Raw genomic sequence first — 16,365 nt, 5'->3', positions numbered from 1 at the left:
GATAAATATTTACAGTTTAGATATTTTAGTGCATTATTAAATCAGCCATTCTGACAAACTGGAGTCAGGTCTTATTTATAGTATTAACCTCTTTGGGGCGAGGTTTCCTACAGAGTAATGTGTTGCTTCCCGTCCATCGCTATTAAATGAAGTGAACTGCATCCTGTAGTTTGCCAGTTATGATTATCAACCCCGCTCCTGATAAGTGAGAAAACCATTAAAATGCAGTGGAAACAGCACATTTACAATTAAATGAAATTCAGCGAAATTGGTACTTGATTCTAGTATCGTACTTCATCGATGACCTCCGGCCATTGGGAAGAATGCTTTTCTATCACGTCTAGACAAAGACAAACTGAATTTTCTAACTTCGGATTTCTTCATAAAGACATAAAAAAAAAATAAAAAAAAAATAAAAAAAAAAATAAAAAAAAATATATAGAAAAAAAAAGAAAAAAAAAAATAAAAAAAGGGCACGGACATGTATCACAGGGATTTAGCGAAGCTGTGTGAAAGCATTGTTCATCTGGGATGACCTCCGTGCCTACAATGATAGTTTTATCCTTTCTGCATCATTATGCTTGCTGAAAAAAAAATCCTGCTGTGCTACATCATAATAACATGTAATCTTCTTGCTCAGTTTAGCTGGGATTTAAGGAGCCTATGTTCATGGAAGTAGTTTTCTAAAAACCTGATCTATAATTTACCAAAATCATCCTAGCAAAAGAGCAAGGCATTATGAGAGGGATAAGTGTCCCTAAAACTCTTAAAATGAAGATTACGCTAAAGTTTTCCAATCCAGTACAGAACCATCTGCCAACTGGGAGTCAAACTTTAGTAAACAATGTCTTTTTTAGAGGCATGCGTTGTGAATTGCGATGCATTAGAAGACAGTAAATGGATACGTTAGGAGATACTTTTGTACATAGTACAGATCCACTCAGATATTTAAGATTCTAAGGGTAAAACAGTGAATTATTATTTGCGGTGGACTTCGACGCAACAATGGTGACCTGTAAAGGTTTATGTCAGGACCATACCAAGACAGAGGAAAAGGGAGCCGTAAGTGACAGAGGGGATGAAACGTCTGTAAAACATGTCCGTCTAGAACTTTCCATCCTGCCGAGAAAATTCCATTATTCAACAGCTGCTTTTTTTTTTTTTAAACAAGAGGTTTTAATAATACGTTTTAAAAGTGATCGTCACAGCAAATAATAGAATGCAACGAAGCCGTTGGTGCTTTACATTTGGTGGTATTGTGATTAAAACACTTTTTAAACATAACTCTAATTATGTGTAAAAATCTTCTCTTCGAGAGTGATCTCAATTCTACATACAGAGAGGCGTTTTTGGTTGAATAACAGTTTTTAATATAATAAGCCACTTTGAAATATTTTTTTTTAGTTTTTAAAGGGGGGACCCACTAAGTTTTGTTACTACTACCACATTAAAAACAATGGTGTAAAAAATGTTTTTAAACAGCCGCATATTAGCCATTTGGGTCTGTTCTAGCTTTGTTAGCTTAGCCTAATACTAAACACCCTGCCTCCTTATAATTTTGCCATGTGGTAAACATTAGAATGTACTGTAATCACACAGACTCTCCCAGGGACTCTCTGACTATTGAACGTCTATAAAGAAAAGGACTCCATTAGGTAAGCAGGACTTCATTAGCATTGCAATAAAGAATATGCTCATTGTGTGCTAAACAAGGCAATGGCTCAATTTCTCCTTTTGTACCAGTTTGTGTGATTTCAAATTATTTCACCGATTGTAACAGCGCTATGGAATCTGCTGGCGTTATATTAAAAAAATGTAATGTAATTGCCCAGCTGTACATTCTGACTAATGAAAGGACTTCATTAGCATTGCCATAAAGCATCAGTTCAGTGTGGTGTTTCAGCTGGGCAAGTCACTCTAATATATTACATGACTGCCTATAACGGCGAGCTACAGATTTCCAGATAAAAGGAGTTTATTGGAACAAATTAAGTTTTCTTTAACGCTAAACGAAATTACTTTATACAGCACTGTATTTAATGCTGTTTTTAATTTACTTTAACTAAACAATATGTCATTTTGACGTTACCCGCAGTACTTCTTGTTATCAAATCTGATTCTGTGCCGTACGTGTCTATAAAGTTAGCTGCTTAATATGATTAAAAAGTATTGCCGCATCGCTTTGCAAGCATTTACCTCTGGGATATATTTGCAAATTGGCAAGATCAACCTGCGATAATAAGTGGCAGCAGTGGATAATTGCCTGTAACCACAGTTTGCTCTAGGTGTCTCTGTAAGAGGCGCTATCATATTGAGAAACAATTGGGAAGCGTAATATTTAATAACACTTGCTTGAACCTGGTTTTTTTTCCTCCCCATTAGTTTTCCATCTTTATGTAGGATCAGAGATTTACACAAACACGCAATTTAATGACAGACAGAGGTGAGCAAATACCCCTGACGGTTTCAGATTTTTGCTTCCTAGAACCATTTGAAAGAGTCTTATAATCAACACACAAAAGAAAACGGCTAAAATTAGCCATTTGTTTCTTTTACAGGGAGAGGAGTGGAATAGAAGGAGAGTATAATCTTTATACTCGTTACATTTAATTAAACAATAAGATATTAAATCTAGTTAATAATGCATTTGTAATAGTATTGGATTGCAGACCTGGATTTCACTGTGTGCTTCCTCGGCTTAGACTTGGCAACCCCACCATCTGTGTAGTCCATGGGCTGGACACCTACCTACCTATTATATTTATCGGAATATGTATGTCATTTTTGTTATAATAACATACTAATTTGCATAATTAGTAACTTACAAAAGAAGTTTGACAGATGGACAGACACTTCATTGCATGTCCTACGATGCATCTTCATTACAGAGAATCTCAAGTTTAGCTCTCTTGTACCGTTACAGATGAACCATCTTCATCATCATATCTGTCTGCCACCGCCCCAAGGGCAGTCCAGAACTAAAATGTGCAAACTTGCCCCACAGGCAGGAACCAGCATCAGTGGGCCTCATCAGCGAGGTCAAGTTGGTATCTCTCCTGGCAAAGAGGTCCACATCTAGACTCACCATTTCACTTAGGGTGAGACCCAAGAGCTCCCCCAAAGGGCAGGGTCAGACTGATATGTTGATAGAAATTTCAACCGTGTAATGGTACAAGAGAGCTAAAACTTGAGATGCTCCCGAGCGGAGACACGCAGCTAGAAATGCCCTTGTTTCTCATGAAAGTGACCCCAGACTTTTGACCGGTAGTGTATATAAACAAATGGTAGCCTAATATTTGAGCAAATAGAGTTTGTGGAAGTTTGTATGTGAATGCGTGTATTACTTAAACCCAAATATTCTTTTTTTTCTTTTTTTATTAACCTGCCCGTTCTGGTTACTATATCAAATCAAAGGTGCCATAATTGCTTATTGTATAACACAGCCTACAGGATTACTGTATAACCCCTGACATCACACCATATATTACCGAATTAATTATGTATGAATTCTCACAGCCACTCGGTTTCACCACACATTAGCTGCGGAAAATGCTAAAGAAATAAGATCTGTCTGTTACTTGTTTATATTAGTACATGTTATATGAACCCTGGACCTTTGAATTACTTCAACCCGTAATATAAATGGCTTCAATAATGCCTTTCCTGGAAGTTTGTCAAAACTAAAAATATAGCTCGCCTCGATGAGCTCAGCAGCCAAAATCCATAACGTTCACAAGCCCTTCCTTGGCCCCAAATCTAATATCACCTTTCCTGCTAATAGAGTCGGTCCGACTGATTCATGCAAGTTCACGCTCAATATGTATCTCGCTGCCTCGCAACAATGAACATTTGTTAAGCGAAGAAGAAAAATGGGCTCGGGTTTTGAGTCACACGGAAAGCAGGAAACATGATGGGTGCAAGAAAACGGGGAATGAGTGAATTTAGGGTAAGGTTTTTAACCCCGTCCTTGCACACCTAGTGGTCACTTTGGCCAGTGGTCCTTCAAAAAGAATGGTCTAATAGGTAAAGCAAGGATTTAATAATAATAATAATAATGATAATAAAAAGAACAGCATAACATTTCATAGAATATTGGTGCTCAATACAGATCTGCTCCATGCAGTTCTCATCTTTTAACTGTTTCCTCACTGGACTGTTCTCCAACACTGCTTACCAAACTCATTTTTTTTAATTACATATTTCAGCTTGGAAAAATTACAAATGACCAAAAAATGGCCAAAAGGGAGGGGGTAGGGGCTCCGCAATGTATGGTTTAACCTTTAGTGTGCCATATACATACACTGCTGGAAACAATTTCTATGTAATGGCACAAGAAAAGAAATCAGACACCTGCATTTACCAGGTCAAGGTGACAGAAAACAAAAGAGAGAGGAGGAGAGAGGAGAGAGAGAAAGAGGAGGAGAGAGAGAGAACGAGAAAGAGAGATAAACAATAATAATAATAATAATTAGTATTATTAATATTATCATTATTATCATTATTATTAACAATAATATTATTATTCAATGTATTAGTTTAATATTTTAAGCAAATTCGAGATTGTAATTAAACACAGTGAAATATAATCAATATACCAAGGTGGTTTGGGGTTTACCGTAAAAACAGTGTAATATTGCATTTCTGATTATGTCCAGCAACCAAAGCCACCTTTCTGCTGCTCCTTTTAGCAACTTCGCTAGACGTCTGTGAAAACGTATCATAAATATCTTTAAATTTCAGTCTGTTTCTCTGCAAAGCAATCAATACCCATTAGCTTTATTTGCCCTGGAATACATTTGTAGCTTTTCAGAAAAAAAAAATACAATTCTTAAAATAAAAATGGTTCCATATTGGTTTTATAAAACACAGATTACTGTATTTGCAATGCTGAATTGCGGCAGGGGCTTATGTTAACCCTTCTTTATGAAATGTTCAAAGCTTACAAATGCTTCTAGAAGTCCTTACAGACTTTATCTAGAAAAAGCCCAGATAGGTATCTAAAAATGTATATATCTACTTGTTAAAAAAAAAAAAAAAATCATGTGCTAGGAACACAAAATAAAAATACGTGCTTAAACATGGTTTATTAAAGATAAGGATTAGACATTTTGCAGCTCAGAGTTTCAAATAGGTTATGGGTTTAGTTCTTTAAAAGGTCGAGTGACGTCAAGAAGAGCTTTAGGTACCAAATGTTCAACTCGCCAACAAGATGTCAACATCTAAAACTAGATTTAATGTACGTTTTACTTTACCGAGAGGGTGGTAGACAGATGTGGTAGAGGCTACTACAGCGAGGGCATTTAAACAAGAATGGGATAGGTATAGGGCTCTTGAATAGACAAGACCAACGACTGAGTTTTTATAGCAGCAAAAATGGCAGACTAGATGGGCCGAATGGGTCTGATCTGCCGTCAAGTTCTACGTTTCTAACTACTACTGCCAACACGCATGTTCTCTTGTCATAAAAAACCTCAATTCACATTGATCATAGCCAAGCTGATGCAAGTTGGAGAGCAACATCAACTCGGGGGGTTGTAAATTGTAAACACAGTTCCAACTCATACATTTCCCCTTGCAGGAGGCAATAACAGTAATATAAAAAAGCATGGTCACTAGGACCTACAGCTGGTACACGGGAGTATCCACACTGGATCAGAACTAGTCATTTTATAGCCCAGTACCATTGGGTAGGAATAGTTTATATTTTAACCCGTATCCAAATATAGCCAACTTCTGTTTGTATCACAAATGTTTCAGATCCACTGACATATATTCTTCTGGGACTAAAACTATCATGTAACATACATAAAACACACGCTGCAGATATCCATGGTCCCATCTTCTGAATGATGCAGGTAGCCATCCTTTGTACAAAGGGTTAAATGTTCCCATAAGTTGGCAGTAATTCATATTATTAATGGCATGTTTACCATCTAAATTGCAACCTTTCATGCTTGGAAACCATGTAGCGGGTAAACATCCAAACCACATATTTATTTATTTTTTGGGGGTATTTTTGGCACTCATTAAGAAAAATAATACAGGATCAAAATGTAATCAAGTGGATATTATAAATTATAATGCATTTAAAAAAAAGGTGTTTTTTTTTTGCATTTAAAGAAAAATATCAACAAAAGTAAAATTTAAAGGCACATTACAGCCCTCGTATCCCCTTTAATGCATATGGGAGCTGAGAGGTGCCTTTACATTTACTAGGTGTCTCCTTTGCAGATATATATGGGGTATTCTGGGGAATGTCCCATATGCATCCACCGACCCCCAGCTATATCGTCTGACATGTGGTGTACTTATTGTCAGCCTTCTCCAGCGCTGGTGCCGTAAGAATTTAAGTCAATATTGTTAATATAGATACATGTTATTGTTCTGTCTATGTTTCATTATGTTGCTTTTGTGCATGCCATTCTATGTACGTATTTAGTTATATTGCAATGATCTCCCTGTGCGCTCGTTAGCGACATGGTCCGCTCAAAACGCGTTTACATGTTAATAACAGGGTCTTAACCAGAAAAATATGAAAATTTTCTTTAGCCGCGAACGCCTTAATAAACATTATGTTTATTACCATGAAGAACTAACGACTCCTGGATGGGATGAAAACTGAGCTTTAGAGAGCAGTTATGTTGATAAATATATGTTTTAAATGAATTTAGCTGTCATAATACCATTACCAAGGAAACTAGAACAGCAAAATTAGGTATAATAAAAAAAAAAAATAATCAGATACTAAAGCATTTTCAGCATAGACAATTCTAGGATAATTAAAATATGCCAATGTTTACCCTTTCCTCCCCACAAACTAATCTATTTTTGAACTTGAAAATACTGAAGGGAATTTAATGTTTTTTAATGTATTTTTTCACAACTTACAATGAAAGTAAAAAAATCCAATGAAAAAATGCACAAATGTTTATTATTGTTACTATTATTATTATTATTACTATTATTACTACCATGCAATGGATTAAATCTGATTAAAACTTAAACTTTAAAAAAAATCGACACTTCATTTCAGTAACATACAAAAATTTTTGTAACGTACAAAATATCCGGTCCTTTAATAGCAATACTCCTTTGAATCTGTAGATCAGGTGCGTATAATTTACCGGCATGCATTAGAAAATGTTTCCAACTTTTTTGTATTACAATAATATTGCTCTAAAAATGCCCCAGATATATATTGCAAAGAAGGATGTGTGCTTTTTACGTAGCGGCTCATTTACCATTATTAGTGCAGTATTAAGATAATTTAGCATAACATACATTACCAAAAAATGTCTTCAAAGTTCTATAATCCGCTAGTGTATCCTGAAACATTTATCTGTGCAATGCAGAATATTCAGCAATTAAACATATCATATCACAGGCATCTAATGCACAAGGTTGTGAAATCTATGTCAATAATAAGGGGGCCTATGCGATTATAGACTGCACCTAGGGTGTCATAGATTCCACGCAAGTATACCTGGGAACACTCAAGGTTTGACCCAGAGTCTCTGGCTAAAGCCATGTTTCCCTAGGTCTCCGGATCACTTATTTCTCCAGAAAGGTGAGCCATGCCCCCTGCCCTCCCACTGCCCTCCCACTTAAGGCGGTCTGGGGCTAGCCCTGCCCCCTTTATAAAGCCACACCCCTAGAAGAGGGAGAGGTCTGGGTAGCCTAACCCTGGGAAGTCCTCCAGTATGCCCAAGAGCCACAAGAGACATTTGTTGAGTTCTAAGTGACAAGGGCCACATGGTAGTTGACAAAGCTCTACACACTTTGACCCATAGTATGACCTACAGAATGTACACGTCCTATGTCATTCTATTATAAAACATATAACATATAGAGATTCACGTAGGAACATTTTTAAATATATTTTCCACTTGAGTGCTCATCATATGACAGCTGATATGTTACATCTTGCAATCCAACCTGAGAGCTAGCAAGACAGAGGGAGATAACCTTGCGTTAGATTGCATTTCTCATAAAAAAAAAAGGAAAATGAGAGATTTCCATCAGTTCACATGTTTTTGGCTGTGTCGTTTCACACGTGTCCTCTGTTTGGAAACCTATAAACGATATAAATATGCATATGGATGCGATGCCGTGCTATGCAGACTGGGGTTTGTCCCGTCTAGTAAATATAATGCATTGCTTGTCACACCATCAGACAAGTATCAAGATAATGGAAACTGGAAGGAAAATACACTTCCTGAAGCTTTAATATCACACACCCGAAAAACAAGTACGGCAGAATTAACCTTTCGTAAAAACGCAAGATGTATTTCATTGAGCATTCCGAGTAGACGTACGAGTGGCATAATATTTCCCGAATTATGGCCGATGCAAGGGACATATTCTGCATAGAAAGTTTTTATTTGTAATGTGTTTGTACTATTTATGCTAAATTAATATACCAAAATCACGCAGTATTCTAAACATACAATAGAAACTATCAATGTGGCAGTGGTCATTGAAGAGTTTGGTGGGGTCATTGAAGAGTAGTAAAAGTAGTCCGGAGATTGCTCTATTAATCTTTACTGAGTGCAGTCTTTTACACTCATCAATAAAAAAAGCCCCCCCCCCCCAAATTTTTGTTTTCATAACCTTTTAGGAGGTTAGTTAAAGGGAAAACAAGGAAAGGGCTTCTAAGCGCTCTCCCCGCAGCTCACAGCGAGCACCATGCGATAATGATGATTGAGGGATCCCTATTCAATCACCTTTATAAAAAGAGCTGACTAAGCAGCCGCACGGATTCCTTACGACATAAGAATATATAATTAAAATGCCACGCATAAAAATTATTACTGTTGTTTCACTAAACTTGGAGAGATATATGAAATAATTAACTCGATGTAAGAAACAAGGTCTTGTCATGTAGTTATGGAGGCCACGTTAATAAAACCACGTTTAGGGGTCAGGTATTCAGTTATTAAATAAAAAGGCTATGGATAGCTGGGTTAAAATAAAACTGATGCTGTCCCTTTATGTAGGTGATTGAGGTGGCCGTGTAAGTCACGAGACCGGGGGGAGTGGGTCATGGCATAGTATTCGTTCCTATGTTCATAGACAGGAGCAAGTAGGAAGGGGCTTAGATATAAACATATCTACTACCTGTAGCGCCCCCTTATCAGCTTCTTATATGAGGCAGGATGGTGGTTTGTCCAATACAAGGAGATTTAGACTTTGAATGGGGTGGGAAAGGAGTAGGCTAGAACAGGGAGAACCTGGGCGGTGAGTGGACATGGCCAAGCACCGCTAACCCACCCAGAAACCCAGACCTGGGTCCTGGGGAAACTAATTGCATGTATTCTAGCAAAATATCAGTAAGTAAGTAATACAGCTAATAACAACCATCCTGATCTGCAACCCTCCTAGGGTAGTCACTTGATAATGTCATTCCTGTCATTTCTGGCCATTTGAATTGACAGTTTACGGCCTGAAGATCTTGCCCTTATAGCACAGATAAGCTGTGAAATTTGTGTTTATATATGCCATTTATGCCGTTTAATCATTCATTGATGCTCTATCAAATAATCTTAATAAATGTTGATAGCAGCCATCAATTTTCTGTAATTTTTAATTAGGTGTTATAGATTGGTTTGCTCATAATGATTGATACATTCAATCAAAATTTCTTGATAAAATATTTTCCCCATTTGATAATCTAATTTTCACACTCAGGGGGACGTGTTGACGCTGTATCTTGCCTTATACAACTATGGATGAAATATTATGACTTTATGATATAAGTGGCCAATGCTTAGGTCAGTGCGTGAATTAAGTCAGCGATTACATTATTCCTTCTAATGGTTTTCTCCTTGCTGACCTTGTAGATGAACCCTGACCATACCACATGCAATATTTGGCTCCTACTATGTCCTACTCCTAATATATAGAGGTGGCCAAGGACTTATTAAGGGTTGAGTCCTTAAATCGAGAAAAACAGGCAGACCAGATGGGTCGAATGGGTGTTGTCTGTCGTCAAATTCTATGTTCCTATGTCGGCTTTAACTCCTCATATATTTTTAACAGAGTTTGTTGGGGGCCCGTTTGCTGTAACTTTCAATATTTAAACTTTTTAACACTGTAGACCAAAGAGAAAAAGCAAACCAACCGTAACTGGACAGCCGGTTTGTCATATGCTGTGTGAAAAATAATAAAATGAGCCTACATACCATTGTTGACCAACTTTTTAAGTGAACAGAAACAAATATGGAGGATCTTGGGATGTTTAACAAATTAGAACAATTGAACTTACAAAATGTTGGCCATGGGTGGAGGCTGGAGACTTTCCATGGACCCACCGTCATTACTAAGACAGTTAAATAGTTCATTTCTTTAATATACTACTTTTCCTCCTTGTTCCTCTACAAATTGGAACATAAGTCCTACTTATGGTTAATAATGCCTCGAAGGCCATTACCTTTTAGAAGATGGAAGGCACGGTGAACAAATTAATTCCTTCCTTGACAAATATTAAATAGCAATAAAAGAAGACACATTGATAGAGAACCAGAAAAACAGAAAACACAACATAAAAACACATGGACACCGAAGTATTTATATATCTTCTGAAGCGTTCCTCTTAGACAGCCTCCTTAATTTGATCTCCAAGAGCCAGCACTGCAGTGCTTAATACAGAGCAAGGGACTCGACTCATCCTAGAAACTATAAAATGTTGAACAAGCATTCATTCAATTGATGGAATGACTGTTAATGAAGTGTGTGTTTCTTGTTGCAATATAATACTTGCGAGATTGGTTTATCTGCTGATAATAGGTCGTTACTCTCTAAGTGTAGGATGCTGTATTAATGTCCTTCTTCTGTCGGTGGAATAATCTCTCATCGGAAACCCCAGTGCTCCTGAGTTGCCTACATAGCAAAGAGCTTTAATTTATTACCAAACAATATACTCCCGATTACTCTATCAGTAAATGTTACTGCTTTTGCTTATATACTTTTGTTTTATTCATACATTAAAAAAAAACGATTAATTATTTAATGTAAAGGTACAAATATTTATTCGCAAACGTGCAAACAATCATACTTCCCAAATGTCTTCACTTCTCTTTTAAAAATGCAAAACATTCTCAAACAACTATTTTAAATGAAAAGTGAGCCTAAATCACCAAACTACAGAATCTTTTGAAAAGGTGCTGTTCCAATTAGACAAAACACTAATTAATCTCTCTTCAACATTAAGCAAATAAGCCTCATCAGGTCTGTCCTTTAAACAGAGCAAAAAAAACAAAAAAAACCCCACAAACAAAAAATAAAAACTTTAAAGAACTATTATTAGTTTCCATGGCAACAACCAATCAGTGTCTATTTTGTGGTCATGTGGCAATCAAGAATTCCCTGTCTTAAAAAAAAAATTCACTGAAAAAATAAAACCACGTTCGAAATGATTACATAATTACTTGTATAAAGGGTTTGGGCATCCAGCAATACTGCATTTCGTTATAAAAGGGTTAAATTCTCCCGAGGAGCACAAGAAGCACCTTTAAGCGCAAAGTAATTTAGAAGTAAAGCAGACAATATATGGCTTGTTTATGATGGCGTAGTCTTTAGAGAACCATCGCTACTTTTTATAGCAAGTACATTGTGTGCAATGACTCTCTTTATGACCCACTGTATGCAACGTGAATGCCCAGCATAGTGACAATCTTTTACTAACAGTTTCTTTTTTTATATTATTATTTTTCAGCATACGAAAGAAGTTGGAAAACCTCAGACTCCCCTAAAGGAAACGAATCTGGAGACATGGATTCAACCTCCGGTAACATTGAATCTCTTTTTTCTTGTATTAGTTTTGATTTGGTAATTATAGAATTCCATACAGTTTTACAATGTGTATTTTTAATATTTGTGAGACTGAAATAATTATTTTGTAGCAGCTCAGTTACTCTTACCTTTGGAAATGAGACAGCTCACGCCGGTTTCTTTCTTTCTCTCTCATGAATGGGCCAAGACTTTCACATCGTTGAGACATTAGGGGCGAGTAGAAAGCCTCACTCACTTTGCATTATAAAACTTCAAGATTAGTGAGCTTCTTCTTTTATGAAGGGCTAACTTGGCTTGAATAAGTGGGACCTAAAGTGGGAAGAGATAAGCATTGCTCTTTTCAGGCCCAACTCAGACCATCTTGAAGGAACGTTTGGAGTTGGCCTTCATAATGCAACGTTCAATTCACCTGCAAACATCTTCCATGTATTTTAGATCTTATTTCTTAGACAATGTAGTATACATACAGCACTTTTTGATGCCAGTTGTTAATAAGACAATGGACCTGGGGGCTAAGTTTCTGAAAATATGGAAGAGAAAGAGACCTCGCCTTCCTAAACATGAGTTTTATTCTCCTTTACAATTAAGGTATAACTTTTAGTATATATGGGCGATATTTGAATATTCCTAATCCCATTGGACCATTCATGTAACATTCTAGCATTCCAGAGAAGATCCTCTAACAGTTATGTCACGCAGTCAGAAACACATGTTCCTAGCACTCATGCTTCATTGAGGTCTAATGTGAATAAATGTATAGGGATTGTGGAACAATGAAAACATGGACTTCTTCAAACTTTGATAACTGGGTTCTCGCTTCCCTTTCCCCCTTATCTTTTCTGTTTCGTTGGTTCTTTCCATTATTTCTCCTTTTCCTTCCTTCCATTCCTTTATTTCTGCCACTTCCTTTATTACTTTCCTTTCTTCCTCTTTCGTTCTTCTCATCCCATTACACCAGTCCATGGGTTCCAATTCCATATTTCTTTCCCCAGTCTTTTTTTTTTTTTGTATAACACAACCTTTTCCTTAAGATATTCTGTAAGCGTAAAAAAAAAAAAAATGTTCCATTGCAACGCACTTCATTTTCCCAGAGAATGTTTGTTTGATTGAACAAGATATGATTTGTACAATCAGTAGACAAAAAAGAAATGCAATCAGGAAGGAGCATAACTGATTAGGCCATTCTAGCCATGAAAATCTAAATGAGTTGTGAGTTATTGTTTGACTTACGATCGGTTATTGAAGATTTTTCATTAGCTAGTCTTTGGTGTAAGGACAGTTTATCAATGAAGTGTTCATTTTATGGCTATTATGTCGAAATGACGGTGCTCCACAAAGCAAATGATCTACCTCTTGGACATGAATTTGTACATTGGCTTGGGAGTTCAATATTGTACTCAGCCAATACAAATGAAATATATGCAAATATTTTACTGATTCCTCTGGACTAAATAAGAGTTAATGTGTTTCTTACAGAAAGATATCATCTTGCCTGATTATTTGTGTCTGGGATCTATCTTTTAAAGCAACTCAACACATATGCATCTATTCTGTGAGCCTTCTTGTAATATTTTTGCAATATATTATTTTTCTGTGAAGGGCTGCCTTTGCTTAGGCTCTTTGCTTATGAGCTACCTATAACGTTTGGCTAATGTCAGTTATGGACTGGCCATAGGGCATACCAGGCAAATGCCTGGCGGGCTACTGCCCAGCATCGCTCCACACACACGCACACACACACACATACACACACACACACACACACACACATACACGCACACACACACACATACACACACACACACGCACAATCTGGAGCAGCAGATCGGGTGCTGGCCTTAAGGTGCCAGGTCCCCCCTGATTAGCCCTAGTCTAGCCCTGCTGTAGTGTGTGGCCGTGCATATCTAGGTGGCTGTTGGCCTTAAAGAGCCAGTGCAACCCCTTGCCATAAGAATTAATGGAAAAAATATATATTTATATATTTAATTGCAGAGGAAGCAATAATAGTAACATTTTCTCGTTCATAGTCAGTGGCAAAACCCAGAACAACTAACAGCTTTCCAATAATGTACTGCAGATGTCATATTAGAGTAATTGGAATATTTTAAAACATACCCATCATTCTTTAATGCACAAAGTGTAACTAATACTGCTACTAGTTTTGACAAATCTTAAAGAAATTGCTTAAAAATTAGTAAAAAAAAAAAAGTAAAATTCAATAGTGGAATCATACTATAAACATATCGATATTTTTGTGCAATATAATATGTACATGTAAGCATACGGCAAGATAAATTAAAATGCTATGTATTTAAGAAAATGTAAAAAGTCATTAGATTCGCCGACATTCTATAACAGAATGGCTGAATAATGACTTAAATCATCGAATAAGGAAAGTGTAAATCTCTGTATAAGAAGTAACGATTAGCTGATCCTCAGCATTTCTTTGGATTTATTGAACTGTTTGCTTTAATAAAAACTGAAACTAAGTTTAAATATTCTGACCTCTGAAAGTTGAACATTTTAGGAAAAGTGCGTTCTTGTTAGGGACGGACTGAGGAGGACTTGTGGCTTGCTTTTAATTTAATTAATATTAATTCTTAATAATGCTTTATTTGGGTTTTTTTCCAAGCATAATTTTCTGCCTTTTTTAAAAAGATTTTTTTCTGATTTTTTTTTATATACACATTGGACATGCAGGAGGAAATGCAGTTTTGTTTTTTTTTTTTGGGGGGGGGCATGCGATTTCACCCCATTCATTACTGTGACTTTAAAGAAAGAGAGATCATATGGGTTTTTTTTTGTTACAATACAAAAAGATGGCATATTCTTCAAATATTGAAGGGATAACAATGTTGTACCGTTTGCATCCGTAGCATTTATATGCCATTTTCAGAAATTGCTACACTACAGTAGTTTTAAAGAGTACTTGAGCATGGTTGTCTGACGCTTTGAAGCCTCCTGACAAAGCTGTAGGCCAAATAGCATGTCTTGTTGCTGTGATATTTCTTCAATGTAACATACCTGATTTAACATTTACAATATTAGAGGCGACGAGACTAAAATAAAATGATATATATTTTTTCACCTACCTAAAACATGTATTATCTAAAATTAACTACGCAAAAAAATTACATTTTAGAGCTCATGTCTTGATGGTTTTTAAACGTTGCCATATTCCTAAATCCATTGCCACATAGTGTGGCAATGTGTATTTTTCAGCAATTCAAAGGTTACAATCGTTGGTACAGACACTAGTTCAGCAATCGTAAAAATCTGACTAAAAAGGCATTTTATTGTATTGTTCAAAACTTCTTCCACCACTCTCCAGATGTCAGGTGGGCTAAGTGCTTGTGAACTCCTGATTCTGTGTCGTAACTTACCGTGTTTCCCCGATAGTAAGACACCCCCGATTGTAAGACGTATCGGGAGTTTCAGAGGGGTCGGCTAATATAAGCCGTACCCCGAAAGTAAGACATATGTCTTACTTTCGGGGAAACACGGGGGATTTGCCTACGGCCTACGGCCGCATTAACGCAGGGCATAAGGGGCACCTGCCCCTTAGGCCCGCCGCACCTGCGACCGGGTCCGCCACTCTAAGGGGCCGGGAAGTCCCCACCAAGGCCGGCCTTACGTGTCTGCGGCCGCACAGGATTTAAATTAAAACATCGGGGGTTTTTTTTAACTTTATTTAACATCCTCCATGTTAAATAAAGTTAAAAAAAACTTTATTTAACATGGAGGATGTTAAATAAAGTTTTTTTAACTTTATTTAACATGGAGGATGTTAAATAAAGTTGAAAAAAAACCCCGATGTTTTTATTTAAACCCTGTGCGGCCGCAGACCCCTAAGGCCGGCCCCTTAGAGCAGGGCCGACCTTTGGGGTGTGCGACCGCACAGGGCGCCACACTCCAGGGGGTGCCAACCTGCGGCACCCGGCACCCCTCCAGAGACGGACAGTAATGTCCGCCGCTGGAGGAGCAGGCTCGCAAGGGAGCGGTATCGGAGGTCTTTAACAGACCTCCGGCTCCCTTGATTGATTTTAAGCCGGGTTCAACCCGGCTTAAGATCACTCAAGGGAGCCGGAGGTCTGTTAATGACCTCCGATACCGCTCCCTTGTGATCCCCGCGGCAACAGCTGTTGTGCGCCGGGGTTTCTTGTCAGATCCCGGCGCACAACACTGAAGCCGCGCCCACCGCTGTCCGTGCCCTCTGACCCGGAAGGAGACAAGAACTGAAGAAGAGGCGCGAAGAGGAGGAAAAGAAGCTGAAAGAAGAAAGGAAAGGTAGGAAAGCATTAAGTGAGAGTGGATTGGTGTATATGTGTGTGGATTAGTGTATATGTGTGTGGATTTGTGTATACGTGTGGATTGGTGTATATGTTAATTTTATGGTTAAAAAAAAAATTGGACAATTTTTTCCCAATATAAGACATACCCCGAAAGTAAGACATAGTGGGGCTTTTAGGGATAAAAAGAAAGTAAGACACTGTCTTACTTTCGGGGAAACACGGTATTAGGTTAATTGGTATCTGGGAACTCTCCAGGTTTAACACGGAGTCTCCAGGTAAAGCT

Source organism: Spea bombifrons, chromosome 8 (assembly GCF_027358695.1).
Source record: "Spea bombifrons isolate aSpeBom1 chromosome 8, aSpeBom1.2.pri, whole genome shotgun sequence".
In the NCBI taxonomy this organism is placed as follows: Eukaryota; Metazoa; Chordata; class Amphibia; order Anura; family Pelobatidae; genus Spea; species Spea bombifrons.
The sequence above is the reverse complement of the archived record's forward strand: the minus strand, read 5'-3'. Positions refer to the sequence as shown.